This window comes from Amblyomma mixtum, chromosome 7 (assembly GCF_055824585.1).
Source record: "Amblyomma mixtum isolate Tamu chromosome 7, ASM5582458v1, whole genome shotgun sequence".
Lineage (NCBI taxonomy): Eukaryota > Metazoa > Arthropoda > Arachnida > Ixodida > Ixodidae > Amblyomma > Amblyomma mixtum.
In genome coordinates this window covers 20,801,610-20,822,939 of record NC_143018.1, presented here as the reverse complement: position 1 = coordinate 20,822,939, position 21,330 = coordinate 20,801,610, and the positions used below count along the sequence as shown (strand labels likewise).

General features: G+C 47.3%; 1 protein-coding gene across 4 annotated transcripts in view; it reads left to right on the top strand.

The window, feature by feature from the left end:
- The first annotated feature begins 1,895 nt into the window (after positions 1-1,895).
- LKRSDH (lysine ketoglutarate reductase/saccharopine dehydrogenase) overlaps positions 1,896-21,330 on the top strand; it is a 74,595-nt gene continuing 55,160 nt past the window's right edge. For 3 of the 4 annotated variants that reach the window (XM_089551841.1, XM_089551843.1, XM_089551837.1), the window contains exon 1: positions 1,896-2,076. The gene's annotated coding sequence lies outside the window, so the exon portion shown is untranslated. The remainder of the gene's footprint in view (positions 2,077-21,330) is intronic. The other variant, XM_089551844.1, reaches the window with a different exon arrangement.

Sequence of the window (21,330 nt, the reverse complement as noted above, 5' to 3'; positions counted from 1 at the left end):
CTCTGTGTGTCGGTCGTATCTGCTGTGGAAAATGCAGTTAGAGAGTTCCAGCAAAGTAGGTACGCAGTACTGTCGTTTGTGGTATATGGCTAATGCATACCCGTACTTGCTTTCTAATTATGGCATGGCATACACGGTGCTTGGTTACGTTAAAACTACCGGACACTGACGTAACCACACCTCGCAACAAGTACCCCGTGGAGCCAGGGGCCATATGCACAAAACTTCCCTTGCGAGAAGAACGTTGCGCTCTTTTCCTGCATACGATCGTTGAACCAACGAGAAGCACGCAGATATCGTGACTGACTAGAGCAGGAGCCAATGACGGCACTAGTCTTCACAGTCATCGTCTCGTCGGCTCCACCCTGATTGGCGAACGCACAAGCGCCATCGACAGGACAACTTGCGAACAGTGGCCTTGACTCAACCTGAATATGGCGCATGTTGTACAAAATCCGTCGCCTAATTCATTGTCATTCTGGCTGTCGCCAGCAATTAATCGCCCTCCACTCCGACATTGTTCTAAGCCCAAGCCGACGACGAGGCCTGAACGGCCGTTGTCGCATTTGTACCCGACCGAAGCGAAACGCATTCTCTTTCCTCAGCAGATGATTTCGCAGACACAGAAAAAAAAAAGAATAAAAGTAGTGGAGCGTACGTAAGTCATTTTGCCTCATCTTCTAGGTGTCACCTTCCACCACAGTCTAAACGACCTTCGACGTCATTACGAGACCAATCATGCAAAGTTTCTTCCCGGACCATTCTGCTTCCTCCGAGCAGACAGGCAAGGTTGCAGTGACCCATTTCGAACGGCGCCTTCGAGGGGAACCAGCAAGAATATGTGTCTTGGTGTTGACGTCCGAGGTCATTGTGTTAAATGCGCTGAAACTTCCACTGCTCCTCTGCAGAGGCTTAGGGAAAGAAAAGTGAACCTATTCCTCAGCAAGACCGCAGCGGTGGCCATGATCTCAGCGTCCCCCTCGTATGCGAGAGGAGTGGGGTTCGACACCCAATGCTGCAGAGTATAACCACCGGTCTCTAATGACACAAGCTTTCTCCAGGCCTGGCGCTCGGCTTTTATGGGGCGAAATGCTCGCGAAACCTGCGCCGTCCGAGGACGTGGCGGTGGTAGTCAAGCCATATATCACGCGGCGCTCCCTCCGGACCTGTAATCCGCGATTTCAACCGTCGTGTAAACGGGCCTTAAGCAGAGGATGTAAGGCACTTAATGAATGTAAGCCTACTATGATGCAATTTTTTCGAGGTACAAAAAGCAGGCAACAAAATGGAGCTCGAGTAAATTTTTATATGTATTGTTATGCACGCCTATGAATAAGAATGCATACGAGAGGGAGAAGCAATAGAATTAGATTGCTTCGAATAGTGCATGAACCACTACGGAAGCCTGCATAAGAGACGCGTGGCGAAAACAGCGCAATGCGTAGCAAGAAATTGCTGGTAAGCGTTTTAGGTTTTCTGCGACGGTAACTAAGGTGTCTATAAGTAACGACAGCGCGCATTATGTGAGGACTGCCGCTAGCAAATTTATCTGCATGCCATACGCAGTGACCTGCTGGTTTAGCAGTACTCGCTCTGGTCTACCTAAGCTGTTCCTCGGGCAGGCCGCGGATTAAGCAACGATGCACCGGGTTTCAGAGAGACTCGCTCCAAATCTCTTCCACAGACCATATCACTTACAATCCTGCCTTCTTCGGTACTCACTGACAGATAACATAGCGTGTTGCATACAGTTTCAACAACGCAGCAGCGAGGGAGAGACGAAAAGGAGTGGACAGATAACGAAAGTCAGGGGAGAGGGAAGTGAGTGTGTGTGTGTGGGGGGGGGAGTACTCTCAATTGTCTCGCCCCGCGTCTGGTGCCCGAGAGGAATTCCGCCGCCTGGGAGGTTATCGGACCGCGACGTCCGCCACATCAGAGGAGCAGTCGCCGTCGTAGCCGGGTGCTCGCATTTCAGCGACGCCGTACCACGCTCGGAGCGCCGCGTTGCGGCTGCCACGGAGGGATCGTCGCTCGACAGCCGCTCTTTCGGGCCCTGTCACGGGCACACCGCTGCAGGTGAGTGCGCAGCCCTATGCACTGCACGCTTTCTACGGCTCCTTTTGCGAGATTTATTATTTCTTGTTCGCAAGCGTACATCCTCTGGCTTGCGCGTCAACTTTTCGTGGCACAGCTGACATTGATAACAGTCCAGGTCAGCAAGCTCACTTCAATAACAGCAAAGGCAACGATTGTGTTAAGCAAACACTGCATACATTGCCTTGTAGGTTGGCAGATAGGTTATGCGTGTTATCCGAGTGAGCTGAGCGTAGGAGAAAGACGAATAAAAGGAACACGTTTCTAGGCGAAAAAAGAGCAATTTAGCGACGATAGAATAGACTGCTAGGTATGTGTCTGTCTCTTAGGGTTGTTCATGGAGTTTTTGTGCTTGGACGCAGCAACAGGAATGTGCAGCGTGGTATAAAAAACTCTCTTTAAGAATCCTAACGATCTTTCCTTTTTACCTCAGCTCACGACATAATTTATTCGTAATTAAACCATCCAATACCGCAAACATAAAGCCTCGTTCTGATATTCAGCAATTCATTTCTCAGGAAGTAATTTCTTCCCAAGTTTAATAAACCTGTCTTCGTTCAAATTTTATTGCGAAAAACGCTTTTCAGCATCCGTCAGTCGCCGTCTCTGTCTTCGCCAAACCCTTGAAGTGGGTATGCGCCATTTATCCCCCGAGAACAACAACAGCACCATAAGCTTCTCTGAGCGAGATGCGGAGATACCTTTCTGCTGCAGTATACCTTCCAGCAGGTGGCGGGTGTTTCTACAATTGATTTCCTCCAATATTGCGTCGAAACTTGATGCGAACTCTTCGCCGAAACCCGACTGTCCACACCTTCCTGCTTCAAGCAGGCTCGTTTTTAAAGTGCGTAGCGCATTTATGTACACCCTCGTGGTAGAAACGTTAATATCATACATGGTTGCGCAATTGTTGCGCAATGCAGTTCGTTATATACCTAAACTGGAAGTGCCAGTTAAGCGTAATTCAACATGCCATCTGGCAGCTCTACCTTTCATCCATGTACGTGTAGGCATGAGAGCAGAGTTGTTTAATACTTAAGGGCAGGAAATTAGTCCAAATCGCCACGGTTTTTCTTTAGGTTCGCATTTGGAGCCAGTAGCGGACGATAAGCTTCCTACTCTTCCAGGATTGTGGATGCTACATAGAGAAAACATTTTATACTTCCCACCTCTTTCAGTATCTACACTGACCGGTGAGATTCCGTTTATTGCGACAAACATGTCGAACATTCTTAGACAAAAATTGTAACATTGTAACTTATAACATTTCAAAATTGTAAGGTACTGTTGCGGAAATATTGAAGGTAATGGTACACTCTTCCGGTGTGTAGCAAAACCTTTATTCAAGAATGCTTCCGTAATGTTCCCGTCACTCGCATCGAGCAGTTAAGAGGGAATAGAAAACCAACGGGGAACACTTTTGACGACAGCAAAAACATTAATAGAAAAAATGCAAACCTGTCGACGGGAGATATCTGCGGATATATTGATTGTTACAGTTAAATATTACAATATATGAAAAACTGAGTTCATAAACTCTTTCCAGTTCAAAAATGCTTTTGTCCAGAACTGTTGGATATGAAGAATGCCTAAGGCCATGAAGTTTGCTGCGTCGTTTTCCAGTCAACGCGTTGTCTTGTAGTATAGTGGTTGACACCTACATATGCTTCCTGAACAGAGCTCAGTAGCGAATGCCGGAAGGCGCAAGTACACCAGAGAGCTCAGGTTGCGATGTTGGACATCTCCCTCCTTGTATCGGATTTCGAGCGTTCGCATCGTCTATACTACTACACTTTCGACATCTATATATCAACGGATCATCACGCGTTGTTCATTGTACACTCGTCGTTCATTGTACACGCGTTGTTCATTGTACACTCGTTGTTCATTATACAGGCGTTGTTCATTGTACACTCGTTGTTCATTGTACACGCATTGCTCATGGTACAGCTCGTAAAGACAGCAAAAAGCTTGCCGAAAGGACCAAACTAACTCTCAGACGCTGCCTTTAACTGAAGCCAAGAGGTGTTTGTTTCTCCCCTACGACACGTCTAGAAACCCTATAGAAGCAGCGGTTCGCGGGACACTAAAAGACGCACGCCACTAGAGTAGATAGGCCCCCAAGTATACGTTCCACGGTTTTACTGCTTCCACGTGTTGTCTGCTTCAAGAGCCGAGCAAGGGAATGTGGGCAAGCATGAAGCCATAGCCATCATCATTGTCAGCCAGGTTAAGTACACCGGAGGACAAAGGCTTCTTTTGGAGTCCTCCGCATACCTCTGTTCTGTGTCGCCTGATTCCACCTGATGCTACCCAACTCCCTTATCCATAGCGTACTATACATTACCATATACTACCACTATACTGTACGTGGCAGGCATACTGCATAACCCACTTCTTTTGTTCTGGGTAAAAGTGCGAAGCGACGAATGGTCAAAGCTTCCCATTAGCAAGGCCCAGAATTTTACGCACAACTGATTTCCTTCTCATGAGTTGTTTAATCGTGCGATTCTTTCATCACAGAGGGTAAGGGCGACATGTTACACACAGGCCCCCTCCTCACACTCATTTTGCTAATCATTGTGACTTAATACCAATTAGCGTGAACCGAATAGAGCTAGTGGGACTGCTATATATGACCGTTCCTAACACTCGAGCCACTGTAACCACTTGACGCGAAGAACTTGCAGTGGCGTTTTAGTTTCAGAAACATCTCCGTAAGACAGGTGACTTGTCCCCGTGGTTCAGTTTACTCCATTCATAGGCCACAGAGCCGTACTAATAAATTAACTTTATCAATGAATCAATTTCGAGAGCGCTTGTTTGCATCTGAGCTCCCCTGGCCCTCCTAATCTTGTCACTTGCAATATTGAACTACCGCACGTTGGTGTGAGGATGCAGAACTGAAACACGGGATCTATGCAATCGACTATTTCATTAATATTTGTCGTACATACATTACACTTTCTTAATGCCCTTTAAAAGTGATGGTCGGTACTTTTTACCCAGTTACGCAGTAGGCTTAAACAACCTGCTTATGCACAACTAGGTGTAAGCTTGTGAAAACCGTTGTGTCGTTGGGTACAACGTCTCTGTAGCTCCTTTTCGCTATGAGCAAGGAGGTTCACCTCTCGACAACCGAGAGTGACATCCGCATTCTTGGAGCGCCGCCAGGTATGAGCTTCCGTCGGTGCATCTGTCCTTGCGCAGCAAGAAGTCATTCGTGACGTCACGACTCAGCGGGAGCCTCTCTCGGAGCGCTGTCTCCGTCAATACTCAAGGGGCTCGATCATTACCGCATCCCTAGGAGAGGAGGAGGGGTTGTTACAGGAAGCCAGCCTGTGCCCTTCACACGGGAGAAGAGTGTAACAAGATTTGGTTTGGTTTATTGGGGTTTAACGTCCCAAAGCCACTCAGGCTATGAGGGACGCCGTAGTGGAGGGCTCCGGAAATTTCGGCCACCTGGGGAACTTTAACGTCCACCAACATCGCACAGTACACGGGCCTCTAGAATTTCGCCTCCATCGAAATTCGGCCGCCGCAGCCGAACCCGCGTCCTTCGAGTCAGCAGCCGAGCGCCATAACCACTGAGCCACCGCGACGGAGAGAGTGTAACAAGAGATTGAATCAACTTTTGAAAGGTCAGTTTATTTAGCACAAAAGCACTTCCATTGTAAATGCTGAAGGAGGCTGCAATGCCAAGAGCTGAACAGGGTACCTCCTGTTAGACAAGTACAGAGCGGTATAAGTAAAAGTAACAGGGGAACATACATTGACGAAAATCGCTATTATAAACACAAGATAAAGTAAAAAAAATATGAATCAGACAAAATATTCAGTAGCCGAATAACAAATACAGGAGAAAAGCAGTAACTTCACAATAAAACTATAAGGAGAAAAAAAATATTTTCACTTCGAAGGAGCAATCTATATACTATCGAGCAGTGAAGGAGATTTACTTTAATGTCAGTGGAGGAATGACGAAGATTATATTCGAAAGGATTAGTGCTGCAATATTGTTTAATGCTTAATGGCAATGAAATCGACAGAGATGTCGGCGAAAATGAATCGCGAATTTTGCTATACTTTTTTGTAGGCTTCGGTAATAAACAGTTTTTGCGGCCCGAGAAAAAGAGAGCGAAACTAAGGTGGACAACCTCGCTAGTCTTAATTACCGGAATGGGAAGAATTCCTCTGGTGAACTTGTAGAATATACAGTGCCATGAGAATAGTGTACCATGCACGATAGCGGAATATGTTATGAGCACATAGTAACATTGTAGCACTAGATGCAAAGTTAATGTCTGTAAATAATCCGCATAGGTTGACACTCAGTGTGTTGTATTGCTGATAAATGTGTCACGCGGGTGTCTCCGCAGAAGAAATGCAGCTGTTAATATTTCATACAGAGCAGAATACGGCTGCAGATCTAAATACTATATTCAAACAGCAAAGGCCCAAGCTGCTGCCCTGGGTTGAGGTCACTGGGTGTTCAAAGTCTGATGCTGTGGAATCATTTGGTGTCTTGCTTTCGAAGAAGTCTGCGATATGCGCATTTAACAAGGCTGCTTAGCTGGCCAGCGAGCTGGCTGTGACCTACTGAAAACGCAACAGTATTGCATCAAAGTGCCGAATCTTAGTTTCTTTCCTCAGTGGAATGCACCACATGAAGGTGAATTTAGAGCCTCCGATACAAAGCGCACATTCATCTTATCACTCCTGTAAAACGGGAAACGAAAAACCGAAAAATCAGTGCCCACTTCCGTTTCACGAACCATTGAGAAATCACGTTCAAAAGGCCTCTCCTCTTTGTAGGGCAAGCTTACAAATTTTTAGAATGAAGAAGCTTGTCATGTAGAAAGCAGAGTGAGCCGGAAAAAAAAAAAAACAAGAACTTCTTTATCTGTACACCCTCAAAACAGCAGCGTTAAAAGTTTCCTTGCTTTGCTTATACTTGAGTTGTTACGATTTTGTTCAAACATTGGTTGAACACTGGATGTACCACCTTGAAAAACATCATCATCACATCATCGTCAGCCGAACTATGCTCACTGCGGGGCAAAGTCCTCTCCCATGTCTCTCCACTTATCCCTGTCCATTTAACCCTGCCTTCTCTTGGAATCCACTCCGTTACCCTTAAGGACCAGCGATTATCTTACCGTTCTATGTGATCCACTCCGTTACCCTTAAGGACCAGCGGATATCTTGCCTTCGCATTACGAAGGCAAAATAACCGCTGGTCCTTAAGGGTAACGGAGTGGATTACATGGAAAGGCAGGGTTAAATGGACAGGGTCCAAGCCTATTTCTTCCTCTTGATTTCAACTAAGTGCATTGCAAGGCAGTGAGAAAGAAATGCAATAGGCGCGATCATTACCACGTTCTTGCTGCTATAGGGGCACAGCATGTTGCCACACACGTCCATTCGCTTGCTCTCCAACCCGCTGATAGCGCGACTGTGATGCCCCGTAGCTCTTACTGGAGCCCTGTCGCCCTCGACTAGTGGTACTTAAGCTGGATATGCGCTCTTTTGTTCGGAAGGACGTTCAGTATTGTGTCTCTGATCGTCCAGAGTGCACAAGTCTGTCCATGCTATCACCAGTAGGCATTTCCCCACAAGGGAGGTGAAATGAAGAAAAGATTGAGGGGAAGGGGGGGGGGGGGGGGGGGGCTTGCTGTTAAATGAGCAGATATGACCTACTAAAAGAACAGGTTGGTTGGTTTATTGGGGTTTAACGTCCCAAAGCAACTAAGGCTATGAGAGACGCCGTAGTGAAGGGCTCCGGAAATTTCGACCACCTGGGGTTCTTTAACGTGCACTGACATCGCACAGTACACGGGCCTCTAGAATTTCTCCTCCAAAGAAATTCTGCCGCGGCGGCCGGGATCGAACCCGCGTCTTTTGGGTCAGCAGCCGAGCACCATAACCACTGAGCCACCGCGGCGGCTACTAAAAGAACTGTCACTATATTGCTGCGAAGCAGACTCTTCTCCATCCTCGGAATCCGCACTAGCATCAGCAGCCATGTCTGCGTCACCTGCAGGCTTCGGGGCAAAGGACCCTATAAGTGATTTCCCTGCACACCCTCGAGGGGGGTTTGGGGGGGGGTTGTACACACCATCTTGTTTTTCTGAAGTTACCAGCTTAATTCGTAACGATTTTTTTACACTGATAAATACAAAAAAATGGCTACATCTTCTCCACCCTGTGCACACCCGTCCCCCTAAAAGTTTTTGACAGCCCCCCCCCCCCCCCCCCCCCCCCCACCCTTCCTTAATTTCAACTCCAAGGGAAGCCTCTGAACTCTATGAATCTAGAGCTTGCTATGCCCTTCGTATCCAAAAAAAAAACCTCCAAACCTCATCGGTGTACATGACATTCGATCACTACCGACCACGTTTGCCAGACGAACACGATCGCGGGAAGCCATGCATAAGTATATCTTGCCCAAGAGTCTACGACCGCAACAGTTATGTGCCGCAAGCCAAAGCGCCTTTACAATTCCAGCTTTGCACAGCCTCTCACCCGGCCTAAGCCTGTTTTTCGACTAAGCGAGAAAACTGCTTCGGCGGCTCGCTACCGTTCGGGGAGTTTTTCGGCAAATGCTAAGCCCACGTCAATCCGCCGAGGTGGCTCGGAAGATCGCGTCGCGCGATGCGCTTGTCTTCCTTATCAGGCGGCGCCGATAAGATGTCCAGTGTGTTACCTTCCCTTTCGAGCATTGGTCAATACGCGCGACACCGCATATCTCAAGCGCCTCTCAAGGCTCGCGTCTATCGGCTCGAGCATACACCATAGAAAAACATGTTGTTCAGGGAATAGATAATACAGCAGGTAGAACAAAAAAAAAGGCAACTTTGTGCCAATTCATTGCTTCCTGATCTGGGGCGGAATGCGCAAAACTTCCCTCATGTAAGAGTTCTTCGTGACTGAGTGCTACTTGACGATCGCGACAACTGGGAACACAAGCACTTTAGCAACTTGATATCTACGAGGGGTGTTCTGTAAATTTTCCGTACTTTGTTGAATATTTTCTTGTGAAGTGGATGCAGTGAAAGAATACGTTGTGCCCAAACGAAAGTCTAGAACATCCTCTTCGGCAGAAGTGCGTCATTTTTTAATGTATTCCCCAATAACGGTCGTGCATACCTCCCACGCAGTATATACCCCACAGACAGTCATAAATTACTGAGAGGGAATGGCGCCATTTTTGGTAGAGACAAACTGCGCACCGTTTTATAGCGTTTGTCAAAACGAATGCAATTTTTTCATCTATTGTATATGACTTCACTACAGCAACCAATGTATCTGCAAATATCCCGTCGACAGGATTGCATTCTTTTGCTATTAACGTTTTTGCTACCGTCAAAAGCATTCCCCATAAGTTTTCTATGGCAGTCTCAACTGCTCGATGCGAGCGATGGAAAAAATTACAAGATTTTAGTAGGCATAAGAAAAATGGATCATTACTTTCAATATTTCGTAACAGCGCCTTACAATTTTTCAATATTCAAAATTTTTGTCAAAAGATGTTGGACATGTAGAGGAGGAGAAGGAACAACTTTATTTTAAAAGAACAAAAAGTCCTCAATGGCGGGCTCCTACTTGTCAAAGAGTCCACGGGTCCCCGCCTCACGGGGAGCTCTGTTCACCAGCCATGTTTGAAGAGCAACCCAGGTCTCACAAGCCCCATCGGTGGCTGTGTTTGAAACAGCCGCCTGCTGGGGCAGTGGCGCATCGCCTAACACTGCTACACCACTGCGCCAGTAGTGATTCTATGAATCTCTTAGCAAGAAGGGGCCAGGGTTCGAATGCGATCCTGTCGGCTGCGCCATGTCATCACTGATGTGCCCGGATTCATTTGAAACAAGCTGGTTTATTTAAACTTACCGAACACACGAATAAAGCAAACTCAATCATCAAAATTTAAGGAAGTTCAGAGGATCTGCAGAGCGTCGGAGGACCATGCTGACGAATCTCGTTCGTCTCTCTCCAATGGGCCCCGCTCGAAGTTTGATCTTTTCCGCAGTGCGCTTGTCGGCGGATCTAACTGACTAGATAAGTAGTCCGCCCTTACAAAAATGGTCTACAGACACTCTATAGACTTCTTATAGACTCTATTGCCATCCTATAGATACAGTCTAGCCCGTTTATAACGAAGCCACTTATAGCGAAATAGCGGTTATAACGAAGGGATTTCAATTTCCCATTCCCATTTTCGCATTTTCAATACATTTTGGGTCCGGTTTTAACGAAGTAAAAAGAGCGCGTCAGCGGATATAACGAAGAGATTTAATACCAACCGAAAAATAATCTGCCAATCAACACATTTTTCCGCGAAAATGAGAGCAAAATTCGGCTGACGGCGTCCTTTCGTGGCGTCCTTTCGTGGCGTCGTCTGCTCTCCTGCGGAGCGAAAGGTTGCTTCACTGCATCGCATGGCACGCCGGTCTCGTGTTGCGCCGTCCTTGAACGGCGCGTCACGGCGTAGAGCGGTAGAGCACGCCGCGCAGGGAAAAAACGTAAAAAAGAACAGAGACGATTTTTTTTTTCGATGACGTCGCAGAGAGCGGCCGCCTTGGCCAATCGCGGTTCTCTATTTCTCCCAGGCAGTCGGCGCCACGGCTGGACTGCAGTCTGCAGGAGGTGTGGCAGCGCGCGCTTTGTTTTATGTCGGTGCCGCGGTGCGCAAGGCAGGGAGAAAGCGCGGCGGCATTGTGAGCATGTTGGAAGCGTGGCTCATTTTTATCGTTATCGCGGATCATTGTATGCTGTTTATAAGGACAGAGTTATTCGACTTGATCTAGCTGGTGAACGGACAACTGAGCGCGGTGTCGTACTGTTCCAGGTTGGGAGCACGGCGAACGCTACTGAGATCGCGCGTGACGCCATCGGTATACCGATGTTTGCATTTTTTTTTCGTAGTCCGCATAGTACGAAATAGCGGATATAGCGAAGTGATTTTCGATTCCCGCCGACTTCGTTATAACCGGGCTAGACTGTACTTATTTTTTGTCTATTCATGTCTACAGACCGTCTATAGAGACAAGTATACTAAAAGTGTATGGCCATAAATCTATAGATTTTCTATAGACTGTCTATGGCATTTGTATTGCCTATAGACTGTTCTCTAGGATTTGTCTATAATTGCTTATAGATTTTATAGAAGTCTATGGACAGTCTAAAGACTGTCTAAAAAAAACTTGAAAAAGCGTGGTAGAGGGAGGGCAGGAAGAGAGTTTCTTGATGCACACAAAGTAAACAAGGAATGGGAAAACCTCAGGGCGCTTGTCGAAAGTCAACGTTGGCAAGCACCCTGAAGTCTTTCCCCTCCCTTGTTCTCTTCGTGTCTAACCATAGACAAGTAAGCAGCTACGCAACCAGTTTGCTCGCAGTCCGGATTTCTGCTAATCGAGGAACAACCTCAAGTTCGTATTTTAGTACGCGGCTTCGATCACGACGAAATTCACTCTCACCACATGCTCGGCAGCAGCCTCACAGGTGCCAGCAATTAATTGCTCCTGATAGCTCCGCGCAGCTGACAGCTCTTTGCGGCCGCACATGTAGCTGCTTGCCAAGTCCCCACAATGCGAGAGGCCAGTCGCGCCACCAGAGACTGCACTCCAGCGTGCGATCGCTGGCAGACGAGGTGAACGTTTTCCACGCCAACATGAGAACGACATCCGGCCCAGGCACCGGGCATAGGAGTCGACGAACGCCAGAAGACGGCTGCTTTCTGGTCTGTTCCCACCACACGCAAGCGACTTACCTCGCCACCAACGGCCCCCAGTAGAACCGCTCTTGCAGCCAAAGGCCTTGCACCTTCAGATAAAGGTGTTGCCGGACTATATCGAAGGCCACTAGGGCCGCACACCCGTTATTAATTGGTTGATTCGATTAATTTATTGCGCGGATTAGTTGCGCTGATACACGTGCATGACATACGAAGAAGGTCCACACTTTCGTAGCAGGCAAATCTCCTTTTTAAGCAAACGATAGTTTTAATCTTGCAACAAATGAATGAATGAATGAATGAATGAATGAATGAATGAATGAATGAATGAATGAATGAATGAATGAATGAATGAATGAATGCCGCTACTTGGAAGAGAAAAGAGAATAGGGAAACTGTAACCCTGAGGTTCTTGCAAGCAGGAGTACCTATTTATTATGCACACTCGTAGCTTTCTTGGTTTATCAGGCGGCGCCTAAAGCACGACGCGTATATGATTGCGCATCTGAAGGACGGCCATAACGGTGTCTGTCCTTTCCCGCCTTTCGTAACTTTATTGACTTAGCAGGCTGCCAACGAACGAAGCTGATTACCGCACTTGGCCTTCGATATCCTGCCGCCACACAAGGCGAGATACAGCCCCCGTCAAAAGTACACAGCCTATAAGAGGTTCGCTTCTAAGCTGTTTAGCGGGGCTCCCTAGCACATCTAGCAGTCGAAAGTTTGGGAGGACTGATGACGCGAGGCCATTCCTCTTCCGACAAATTACGGTCGCTGAGGATGCATAACGAGACATGCTGCAGACCTCACAAGCAAACCCATTGGGCTGTATACTTTTGACGGGGGCTGTACCTGAACACGCAGCTTCGACAAGACCGAGCTGGATTAGACCTAGGACACAAGGAACTGGCGGGAGCCTCGAAACGTGGTCTGACTGGCATAAATCGGCGACATCATGGGCGCGTACAAGATCTGTCTTGCGCACAGTTATTAAAGCAATATCGCTAAGGCTCAAGTTTTGCACACAATCTGACGTCGTCAGTTCGTCACCGTCGGCGTTGAGAGCGGAAAATCCGGTGGCCACCTGCCCCTCAGGTCACATTAGCTTGTGACGTCACCAAAGCCTGCCGACCGGCTTATGGGCAGTTTGCTCACAACCTGGCTCTCGCAAGCCCCACCGATGGAGCCACCTACCGGGGCAGTGGCGCATCGCTCAACCGCGTCACTACCGCGCCCGGGGCCGTATACGAAGACTCCCTGCGATCTATGAATGTAAAGTAGAAAATGTCCATCTTCATATATCCGCACAAAAAGTTCTGCCGGAATTCACCTACTCGAGTATCTGCTGAGTCATCCTCGTTGCCACAGTCTCTTTCTCTTTTTTCTCTTTGCCCTTCCCTTACGCTCATAAGAGTCTAGACACTTACTAATCAGGCAAACCTCGAAGCTTTCAAGCGATAAATTCTCTCGCGCGCTTCATGGAACCGTTAATACCGTCTCCTAAAGTTGACGGTATTAAATCCGCCTCTAGTCGTATATTAAGAGGGTTTCAAATTGGGCTAGTTGATAGTTAACATGGTCACACATAACTGCGCTTTTGAAAAAGACTTGGGACAACACAGGGACGACACAAACTCTTTGTTTGTGTCGTCCCTGTGTTGTCCCAAGTCTTTTTCAAAAGCGCATTTATGTGTGACCATGTCTAGTCGTATATCCCCGTATGTTATTTCGCTCAAAGTAGACAGCCCGCCACAGTCGACTTAACCGAAATCTCCGCGAGGGACAAATGTGCAGACAGGCAGGAATGAAACGCGAACATGAATAAACTGTACTCTTCTACTTTGCAGCGATACGTTCCTTTACAACCGGTTGATGACTATGCACTTTCGCAGATCCTTTACCCACAAACATGAATTAGGCGAGTTGTACTCTGCACTTGAAAGTACACAGATGAAAAACTATACGAACGCTCAAGCCACCTTAAGAGTGCAATGCGATAACTATAGACTTCACAATTGTCGCAGCTTCTGCTGCAACTTCTGCGTGTGTTTGTGCCACTTTCTTTGCAATTGTCGGCCCATAAACCGCTACATTCGGACTGCTAGCTGCAGTAGCAGCTATTCGCTACGCTGTGAGGGTATCGACTTTTGCATTTATCACATTTTAACGCGATAGCATTAAAGGACCGTTCTCCAGAAAATCCGCCGTCGGCGTTGTGAGCGATAAATCACGGTCATGGCTCTGGTAGGTGGTGCCCAGAGAGCAACCTAGGAGTCAGCAAAATAGGTTACCCACAGCCCGGTGGGCAGGTTGTGATGACGTCACAAGGTCATGTGACCGAGCTCTCTAGACCAATAATAATTAAGTTGCCACCTGCAATGGTGGGCAGGTTGCTCACAATCCTGTGGGCAGGTTCTGATGACGTCCCAAGATCACGTCCCCTCCCTTGACCAATCAAGATGGTCCATCTTGGTAGTTTGTGATGGCGTCACAAAGCCACGGGACCACTCTGGACCAATCATCGAATTTCGTCTCGGGCGTCGGCTGGGATTGGGCGTGCCGACAACGCTAATGATATCGCATTAGAATTCACTGTTCGTTCACAGGTGCTGCTCGCGTTTCATTCCGGCCTGACTTAGGGTTGCAAGTACAGTTGAGTCTCATTATAACGAAGTTGAAGAGGCCCGGCGATTACTTCTTTATAGCCGTAGCTTCGTTATAGCCCATGTTGATCGAGCTTGCAAGGGGAATCGTCGTTCCTTCGTTATATCCATTAATTCGTTATAATGAGGTTCGACTGTATCACACAAGCGTCGCCAACCTTTACAAAAAATTTTTTAGACAGTCTATAGATTGTCCATAGACTTCTGTCTATAAAGTCTATAGACTCTCTATAGACAAATCCTAGAAAACAGTCTATAGGCAATACAAATGTTATAGACAGTCTATAGACAATCTATAGGTTTATGGTCACACACTTTTAGTAGACTTTTGTCTATAAACAATCGATAGACTACAAAGAGAAATATCTATAGTCCTGATTAAGGTGGCGAATTGGGTGTGTTGGTACATAATTACAGCCATAGCAGCGCATATAAGATGGGGACAGAGTAGACAGACAACGTAAGCGCTCGTCCTTGTCTGTCTCTCTGTTCCCGTCTTTTGTGCGCTGCTTTGCCTTTAAATATCTATAGAAAGGTAATAAAGTCTACAAGAAGTCTATAGACTGTCTATAGACCATTTTTATAAGGGCCCGTACAGCCAACGTCCAGTCGCAGTTGTAAACAAACGAAATACGATACGCTTTTCCTCTAGAGACTGCGCAATAAAGGGCAAGGAGGAGGGGGAGAGGGCTTTGAGCCACGGGCGAATGTGTGTCACGGCGAAGCGGCTACATAATCGCCGCAAGGCCGCACACTTTCACCGCGCTGCTGGCCGGCGGCGCCTTCTTTTACGGCCGCTGGCAGCTGCGGCGGTGGAAACAAACGAGGCGGAGGGTGTGAGCCAGGAATTCCAGCACGTGCTCGCGTCGCGGAACAAAAACACGGCCACAAAGGCGCGTAATCGGTCGCCTCTGTTTACGCCCGGCGCCGCCGCCGCGGAACGGTGAGAGGAGGAGACCCACGCTGCATCATTCGGGAGAGCGGTGTGTGAGTGCGTATACGGGGGGCTTCACCCAAGACTTCACGCAATTTTAAAAAATAGGCTTTTTTACTCAGACTAGCGCTTTTTTTTTTGCATAACATTGTCGGCGGTTTAGCAAATGAGAATACAGCTAAGACGTGCTGACTAGCAGGCTGGCTAATATTGAATAGTTAACTTTTTAACTATTACTGTTAGGCTCGTTAATTACTGAGAGGCGTGTAGCCCACCGTGAGTAATACCCATATCATCACCATCATCAGCCTGACTACGTCCAAGGCAGGGCAAAGGCCTCTCCCATATCTCTCCAATTAACCCTGTCTTGCGCCAGCCGCGGCCACCATATTCCCGCAAATTTCTTAATCTCATCCGCCCACCTAATTTTCTGCCGCCCCCTGCTAAGTTTGCCTTCTCTTGGAATCCACTCCGTTACCCTTAAGGACCAGCGGTTATCTTGCCTTCGCATTACATGCCCTGCCCAAGCCCACTTCTTCCTCATGATTTCAACTAGGATATCACTAACGCGAGTTTGTTCTCTCACCCACTCCGCTGGCTTCCGATCTCTTAACCTTACACCTATCATTTTCCTTTCCATAGCTCGCTGCGTTGTCCTTAACTTCAGCTGAACCCTCTTTGTTAGCCTCCACGTTTCTGCCCCATAGGTGAGTACCGGTAAGATACGCCTGTTGTATACTTTTCTTTTGAGGGATATTGGTAAACTGCCATTCATGATCTGAGATAACCTGCCATATGCGCTCCACCCCATTCTTATTCTTCTAGTTATTTCCCTCTCATGATCTGGATCAGCTGTCACTACCTGCCCTAAATAGACATATTCTCCTACTACTTCCAGCACCTGGCTACCAACAGCGAACTGCTGTTCCCTTGCTGGGCTGTTGAACATTACTTTGGTTTTCTGCATGTTAATTTTTAGCCCCACCGTTCTGCTCTGCCTGTCCAATTCATTGATCATGCTTTGCAGTTCTTGTCCTGAGTGACTTAGCGAAGCAATGTCATCAGCGAATCGCAAATTACTTAGGTATTCTCCATTAACTCTTATCTCAAATTGTTCCCATTTCAGGCCCTGGAATACCTCCTGCAAACAGGCAGTGAATAGCATAGTCGAGAACGTGTCTCCCTGCCTGACAACTTTCCTTATTGGAATTTTATTGCTGAACTTATGCAGGACTATGGTAGCTGTGCAATAGTTATATAGATATATTCCAATATTTTAAAATAACACTCTTCTACACCCTGATTCCGCAATGCCTGCATGGCAGCTGGGGTTTCCACTGAGTCAAATGCTTTCTCGTAATCAATGAACGCTATATACAGGGGCTGGTTATATTCTGCGCATTTCTCTATCACCTGATTACGTGATAGAGAAACGCGGTTACCCTCGGCGCTGCGGTACAACAAATTTTGGCTATTCCGACGAGTTAGGTGCACTTGGAAGGTTGTATTGCGTGCGCGGTTCTCGAAAGCACATGTGCGAGTAATTTGGCACGATGTAGCCAAAATTTACGAGCCACAACGCCGACAGTAACTGCGTTCTCGAAATTCTAAAAACTGATTGGGATATTACTTACTGTAGGCTACACGCCTCTCAGTAATTAAGCAGCCTAACAGAAATTGTTTAAAAAGTTACCTATTCAGTATTACATAACCAGCCTGCTAATTAGCGCGTCTTAGCTCTACTCTGATGCATTACACCGCTTACAATGCTATGCCAAACAAAAAAAAAGCGCTCTTCTGATCCAAAACTCCTATTTTTAAAAACTGAAGAAAGTCTTAGGTGAAACACCCACTACAGTTGCTGCTTGCATAGCCCAGGGAGTTTGTATGCGTGGATTTTCACTTCGCGCATCACATTTTCTATGTCTTTCGCTATCGATTCATTATCTGATTGATGCTCTCGTGCTGCATACACAGGTCTTCGCAGGTCTTGCGTCACAAATTCACAGCTCGAATGATTAAGCAAAGAAGGGAAGGGGAATGAGGGGCTCGTTATAAATATGACAGAAGCCAACAGCCACAGAAAGCAAGGGGCCACAGGGGATTTTTTTATGTATTTATTTATTTTGTGCTGTTGATCAATTTAGAACATTACAGAATATGTTATCGCTTAAAGCTAATTGATTAGAAAAGCAGAAGAAAAAACAACCACATGCCGCTGGTGGGATCCCCTTCCCTTGTTTGCTTAATTGCTTAGCGAGGGCCTCGGTTCTGGCAGCCTTGGCGCCATAGGAAGCATAAAAGGGTTCTCACGCAGCTTCCACCCTCTCCGTTCGATGACGTTCTACGTCACACCTGCGGTAACCCAGGACGTTCTACGTCCGCCGCTTAAGAACGTGGGTGGCGCTGATGAACACTCTCAAGGTTAGGTTACTTGTAAACATAAATACCTCCGAAAACAGAAGATTTGACAGCCGTTGCCGTAGCTCAGCGGTAGAGCACCGGACGCGTAATTCGGAGGTCGTGGGTTCGGATCCCACCGGCGGCATGTGGCTGTTTTTTCTTCTGCTTTTCTAATCAATCAGCTTTAAGCGATAACATATTCAGTAATATTAGAAATTGATCAACATCACAAAATAAATAAATTAAAAAAATCCCCTGTGCCCCTTGGTTTCTGTGGGTGTTGCCTTCTGTCAGCTCTAATGATTGCTTGACAGTTCAATTTTATATTCGCATACTAGCTAGGTGTATGTGTGATTATTATCATTGCTTACTTTCGATTTTTCGTGTTTATTAGAAGCTCTGTGGGGCGAGAATGCTTGTCGGTCATTAAATTTGCCCATTGGCTGGAGGCAACTGACGTCACCGGACCGCAGCATTCCCATTGGGTAAAGGAAAGTGACGTCTGTTCCAGTAAAGGCATCAACAGCTGCTAATGCTAGCACATTGTCAACACGTATTGAAATTCGGGGTCCCTGTGAATTTTTAGTCTTTTTTCCCCTGTTTACTAATCATATTTGCTGTAAATATGATTTCTCACAGTTTATCGCTTCATCGTCATCATCATCAGCCTGACTACGCCCACTGAAAGGCAAAGGCCTCTCCGATGTCTCTCCAGTTAACCCTGTCCTTTGCCAGTTACGGCCACCGTATCCTCGCAAACTTCTTAATCTCATCCGCCCGCCTAACTTTCTGCCGTCCCCTGCTACACCGAAAGGCAGTCTCTCAGCCGTGCGCTGGAGCGCCTAGATACACGCCCTTTCACGGAAATGAAGATTCTCGGCCCCTGGCCGCGGCGGTCGTCGGCGGAGAAGGCCTGCAAGGCACTACTCCGCTTCTTGAGAACTTCTGGCCTGCACGATAGGCTGTGACTTTAACGAACAGTGACGTTTTATAGTGACTTCAATTTTCTGTTACTCTCCTTTCTCTTTCTTTTTTTATCCCCTCACCCCCTTCCCCCCGTGTAGGGTAGCAAACCGATTATTATTTCGGTTAACCTCCCTGCCTTTCCTCTTCTATATCCTCCTCCTCCTCCTCCTCCTCCTGCTACACTTGCCTTCTCTTGGAATCCAGTCCATTACTCATAAGGACCATCGGTTATCTTGGCTTCGCATTACATGCCCTGCCTAAATCCATTTCTTCCTCTTGATTTCTCGTTTGTTGTCCATATATTATTAGCATTATTGTCATTTGCAGTGTGTTCTGTATCTTGTGCGTTGCGTGTTGTAGCTAAGTTAAACTTTATATTATGTTGCCAGTTCTTGTATGGTTCCTCCGCTTACCAACGAAAAGGAGCTAGTAGTCGACGGCAATATCAGGCACCAATCTCTCCTTACAGGCTGATGCAAATAAATAAATAATAAGGGGGTTATTAGAGTTCATCGATGAAAAAAAAGAAACAATTATTGCTCGAAGGCACATGTAAATCTATTCTCCTCCCCCCCCCCCCTCCCCCTCCCCCCATTCCTTCCTTCGGACGCCTTCTTTCTTTCGAATTCGCCAATGCTTGCCATTGCCGGAACCAAAGTGCACTTATCACTCACGGCAGCCGATCATATAGCGGACAGCCGAAGCGCCTGCCAACAGCTTCGCGAATCCTTCCCCTGATTAGTCGACGCAGGCTCGCTGTACTTTTTTGGAGAGTTGGAATACGGGATGGCGCCGAGTGCAGTGCCTTTATTACAGTTGGTTTTATTGGGTTTCCCGAGTGAATGTGTTTGTGTCTGGCTGAGAGAGAGAGAGAGAGAAAAAAAGAGAGGAACGTATGTAAATAGCGTGGCGGGAAAGAAAAACAACAGCACGTGGATTGTTAAGATAGCACGCTTGATGAACGTTGAGGGTAGTACTAGGATGAGTTTCTCGGAGATCCGTTGGTCAAGGCTCTTCGGGTCATTTGGGTACTAGCCAGCGTCGCGAGGTGACGATGTTGTTTAACGGTGCTTCCGTGGTGTGAGATGACTGGGTCCGTGTTATTAGGCAGAAACGTGGAGGCTAACACAGAGGGTTCAGCTTAAGTTACGGACAACGCAGCGAGCTATGGAAAGAAACATGATAGGTGTAACGTTAAAGGGACACTGAGGAGAGCACTATTAATATTTTTTTTATAGCAAAATCCGATAGTTCAGCATGTCATGGCTTTGTTGCCACTTGGCCGGCAGCGAAAGATGCATTTATTTCTAAGAAATTTGGATTCGAAGTTGAAAAAGTTATTCCCGCCGCTCTGATTCAAACTTGGGATTCTCCTATGACGACACAGGACTAAGTGACGTGAAACATGACGTAACGCAGACTCCGTCATTTCTAGCGGCCAGCGCTGCCTAACAGCAGCCGAAACGAAAGCTACCGCCGGCCGCACGTTGAAGGCATCTATACAGTCGCTTCGGTTACGTTTGCACTGGCGTTTTGCCAGCGTTACGATGGATCTCGTTCTCGAAGTCGTCAACGAAGTTCTCGCAAATAAACACCTTTAGCATACCGTGTACCTTGTTACCGCTAGCGGAATACCGGGAGCCCCCCTAACGCCGGTCAGCAGGCGCTGATTGGTCCCGGTGCTTCAGGCGCGCACGTAGCTGCCGGGCATGTGGCGCCATCTGGCGACGTCAAGGAGATTTGCGCATGCATTGGCTGCGCCTCAGTGATTTGTGGCTTCTCGGGTCCTAGAGTTGCTAGAACCATTGGTTCTAGCAACACTGCTTTGTCCTATGACGTAATCACGCTTGTACTTGCGAGTTTGGCCTGTGGCGGCGATACCTGTATTTTGGTTCTTGCCCTTTTCTACGTTACAAGAGCTTTGTTGTGGTGGTGGTGGTGGTGGTAGTGGTTTATTTAAAAAATAAAACGTGAAGCAAAAGAGTATGATTGGCGTTTTTGTAATCAGGAGCTGGTACTCTGCCGATAAAAGCCAACTTCAATTTCTCCTCAGTGTCCCTTTAAGAGATCGGAAGCGGGCGGAGTGGGTGAGAGAACAAACGCGGGTTAATGACACCCTAGTCGAAATGAAGACGAAGAAGTGGGCTTGGGCAGGGCTTGTAATGCGAAGGCAGGATAACCGGTGGTTCTTAAGGGTAACGGAGTGGATTCCAACAGAAGTAGTAAGGTGGAAAGTTGGGCGAGTTGAATCTTGTTCATGATGAAGTTAGCGCCAAAAACGAGGACCAAAGTGGGAGAAATACACAACACGAGCGCTCCATGAGATGTTCCAAGAGAAAGCAAGCGTAGCGAGGGGCGCCAGAATGTTAGGTGGGCGGATGAGATTAAGAAATTTGCGGGGATACGGTGGCCGCAACTGGCAAAGGACAGGGCTAATTTCAGAGACATGGGTGAGGCCTTTACCCTGCAGTAGGCGTAGTCAGGCTGATGATGATGATGATGATGATGCCCTTCCTAGATTCCACTCCGTTTTCTAT